Consider the following 4,517-nt stretch of genomic DNA (forward strand, 5'->3'; position numbering starts at 1 on the left):
AGCTGTGGCCTCTGGCCACAGCCACAGTAACATCAGATCTGATCCGCATCTCACACCTACACATGGCTCACAGCAGTGTCAGATCCTTAACTCTTTGAGCAAAGCCAGGTGTTGAACCCACATCCTCATGGATGCTAGTAGGGTTCGTTAACCAATGAGTCACGATGGGAACTCCCTATTTTTAGGTTTTAAGAAGGATGTAAACTAGTAGTTGAAGTGTCAATAATGACTCCCTTCCAGAAGTATTTATTAACTGGTGATCTCATTACCCATTCATGATTTTCAAAAATGTAGCAAACTTTGTTTTAAGCCCAATGAGATGCTTTACTGTAGAAGGTCATGAGTCAGCCCTAGGATGCTTCAAATAAAACTCATACTTAGAGAGTTCCAAAAGTTTTATATACATATTCATATCAATATGACTTGGATGCCTACAACTAAGGAAAGCCAATATAGCAGGACAGGTGGTAATAAAGCACTTCCCTTCAGACATATTTCTTGAGAAAAACCCATGCAGAGCAGTATCAACACCCCATGGATGAAGATGTGAACAACAGTGTTGACCACTTTAGGGAATGGGTCTTACAGGGGCAGGCAAATGGTCAAGGATCCAAGAGACAGATGTCCAGTGACAGTGGGGAAACTGGGCCAGGCACCCATGGGTGTGTCTGGCCAAAGGAGGCATCCTTTCTCTAGACCAGCAAAAAGGTCAAAGCCCGGTTCAGGTTTGGCTCTGGAACTGGATCAGACTGAGTGGCTCCATGTCTGCAGCTTAATCAGGTGGGATGGTGGTGGAAGATGCCCTTGTCCTTCTACAAAGAAATCTAGGATGTTAAATGGAAACTTCATCAGAACCTCACCAAGGGTCACTCTGAGCGAATATTAAAAATGTAGAGAGTAATATGCTCTTCTGATCTGTCTCTTCCCATCTACTCACCCAACATCTTACTCATCCATTTCTGATTAGTAATTTGGTTCTAGCTCAGTCAGAAAGATGTGCTGCTGTATCCTAGGACACTGTTTCACTTTATTTGGGGAGGATAATCTATCTGCCATGGTCCCATAGTTATGATAATTCAGGAGGATCTGTGCAAGGTCTGCTCCAAAACTCAACTCTGATTCATAGGGAGGGAAAGCCAGTGATTTTTATTCTAAGTCAGTTGTCATCCTAAGCCAAATTTGGTATTTTATTTCTTTCAAATCAAAAATATATTAGATGTTTTTATGATTTTTCTGCATACACAGAAGAGGAAATGGAAATTCAGAAGAGTTGATTGTGTGAGGTGACACACTTTGATAGTTACAGCCTGCAACTGAGATCTGTCTTTCCAAATACTCTTCCTTACAGCTCTATGGTGCTGAGTCTCAGAGCATGTTTTTAAACAATTTCTTTTTATGGCCACACCCATGACATGTGGAAATTCCCAGCCAGGGATTGAATCAGAGCCACAGCAGACAGCACTGAATCCTTAACATCTATGCCATCAAGGAACTCCTCCGAAGCACCTTTGATACTGTTCATCCTTAGCTAACCACAGCCTGAAGTAATAGAATTAGGTGGTTCACTGAGACTAAAAAGGTAGATTACTTAGGCTCATCATACAAACCTTTTGTCACTAAGCTGAGTAGAAATGACTTCCCAAAGACATATAATGAATAAATGTATGAGATAGGTTAAAATTCAGTGGGAATAACAGAAGAATCCAGACCATGGATGCTTTCATTGGCTTTCTCATTCTCTGTCTGGACACAGCCAGTGTCTTCTTCAAACTCACATCTGCAGGCATAAAATTCCATGGACAACTGGGCTGAGAGTGAACACTGAGAGAAGGGCACTTCAGTCCATAAGAGTGATCAGTGTTCCCCAAACCAAGATGAAATTTCAAGTCCTTCTCTGGTAAGTGGAGGAACTGAACTCATATCTGTTATAGTTTCTGGAGCTAAAAAAGGCAACTAAAGAGTTTATTCTCCTTATCCACCACTGTTTCTACTAACAAAATAATATAGAAGAGAACTGAATGAAAAGTGGGGAAAGGAAAGAGATGCTTTACAAATGTCCAATTCCGCAGACTTTTCTGCCAAGGAGCCTTGTTAGCCAAGATTTCCAACAATTCATAAATAAATTCCAATATTGGCACATACCCTTCCCACCAGTTTATGGCAATTGCCATTCTCTTCTCTGCTTCTCTGAGAATAGAATTTTAGATTCCACACATAAGAGGTATCACAGAATATTTGCTTTCTGAGTCTGAATTACTTCACCTAGCATGATGTATGAAGTTCAATTAAGCAAGAGTTATTGACATTGAATGTACAGCAAAATGAGTAGAGATAACAATACTGAATTGTGTACTTGGTATTTGCTAGGAAGAAGGATATTAAGTCTTTTCAACACACACACACAATAAAATAATAACTACAAAGAGGTGGGGAATTCATTAATAAGCTTGATTGTGGTAGCTAATTCACAATGAACATGTATCAATCACAATGTACTGTACACATTAAATCTACATTTATGTGACAACTATACCTCAATAGACCAATTATAAAAATAACTAATATATTCTCTCTTGGGAAAGAGAAGAAATACATAAGTCTTACTACTAGCAATGTTATTGCTCAATCTAACACACAAGAGTGACAATCAATAATATCAATTTAGATGTCACAATTCATACTAAGAAATTCCTAGCAAAACAGAAAATAAATAGAATAGAATCAGTTCATGTTATGAAATAGCATTTATACCAACCTGGGCTTGAGATAAGGGGTGTAAGATCTGGGGTTATGTGACTATATGTGTCTGTTATAAAGATGAGCAAACATTACTGAGACAAGACTGATACCTTGTGGAAGAGTTTCTCAAGGGCCCCCTTCATGTCCCTGTTCCTCAGGCTGTAAATGAAGGGGTTCAGCAAGGGGTGACCACTGTGTACATCACAGAGGCAACTATGTCCTTGTCACTGGAGGTTTTGGATGAGGGGCAAAATATAGCCCAATGATTGTCCATAATAGAGGGAAACCACTGAGAGGTGGGATCCACAGGTGGACAAGGCTTTGCAGATGCCCTTGGTGGATGGAACCTTGAGGATGGTGATCCCAATGCAGCCATAAGAGACCAAGATGCAATTTAATGGGAGGATAATGATGGCCACTCCTGCTACGAAAATAACCAGCTCATTGATGGATGTGTCTGAGCAGGAGAGCTTAAGGAGGACATCAAGGTCACAGAAGAAATGGGGAATGGTGTTGTCAGCACAAAATGACAGCTGGTTCAGGAGGAGGGTGTGACAAAGGGCATTGGCACAAGATAAAATCCAAGATGCAGATATTAGTAAGGTACACACTCCCTCTCTCATGATGGTGGTATAATGGAGAGGATGACAAATGGCAATGTACCGATCATATGCCATCGAGGTGAGAAGGAAATTGTCTACATTAGTAAAAAGTAGGAAAAAATACATCTGTGTTACACATTCTGCATAAGGAATGAATGGATATTTAGTCTGCATGTTCATCAGCATCTTTGGGACAATGACAGATGAAAAGGAGATGTCCGTGAGGGCCAAGTGGCTGAGGAAGAAGTACATGGGGGTGTGGAGGTGAGGGTCCAGCCTGATGAGCAGGATGATGAGCAGGTTCCCCAGCACTGTTGTCAGGTACATGCACAGGAACAGGGCAAAGAACAAGCCCTGCTGCTCTGGTTGGATGGGGAGCCCCAGGAGGAGGAATTCGGACACAGTGCTTTGGTTGTCCATCCTCATGCTCCTCTCCTGTCTGCTGGGGAAGGATGGGGAGTAAGAGAAGCATAAATCAACATTATTTGATATATAGAAGCCAGGAAAAGAAGAAGCATTTCTACTGGTGAATATGCCAGCATCTGAGTACACTGACCTGTCCCTGAAAAAATCCTTTAAAGTGGATTTATCATCACATGAAATGAGCAAATTTACCAACAAAGAAGAGAGTTTGATACAGAAGAGAAACTAGCTCAGTGGCATTTTTCCATCATCTATGGGAGAGGCAGCCTCTAAGTCATGACTTGCACCTGTGTCTTGTTAGTAAAGAGAAAGTGTCACACCGTCTTAGCATAGGGATAGTAAATTCAAGTGTCCTAATTTCTATTCTGTTTGTACATTTAAAAACAATCATAAGGAGTTCCCATCATGGCTCAGTGGTACTGAAACTGACTAGTATCCATGAGGACACAGGTTTCATCACTGGCCTTGCTCAGTGGGTTAATGATCTGGCATTGCCTTGTGGGGTGGTATAGCTTGCAGATACCTCCTGGATCACCCATTGTTGTGGCTGTGGTTTAGGCTGGCAGCTCGAGCTATGATTCAACTCCTAGCCTGTGAACTTCCGTACACAGTTGTTGTGGCCCTAAAATTACCAAAACATAAAAATATTAAAAGTAAAAAAGTCATGAGAGTTGAGCTTCATGTTGTAAAATACTGAACATTTAAATCTGAAACTCATAATCAAAGTATATAGAGAAAAATTCAACAACATAT

General features: G+C 40.8%; 1 pseudogene; it reads right to left on the minus strand.

The window, feature by feature from the left end:
* Nucleotides 1–1,764: 1,764 nt before the first annotated feature.
* Nucleotides 1,765–3,776, minus strand: LOC110258972 (annotated as a pseudogene).
* Nucleotides 3,777–4,517: the final 741 nt, after the last annotated feature.

This window comes from Sus scrofa, unplaced genomic scaffold (genome assembly GCF_000003025.6).
Source record: "Sus scrofa isolate TJ Tabasco breed Duroc unplaced genomic scaffold, Sscrofa11.1 Contig59, whole genome shotgun sequence".
NCBI classification, from domain to species: Eukaryota; Metazoa; Chordata; class Mammalia; order Artiodactyla; family Suidae; genus Sus; species Sus scrofa.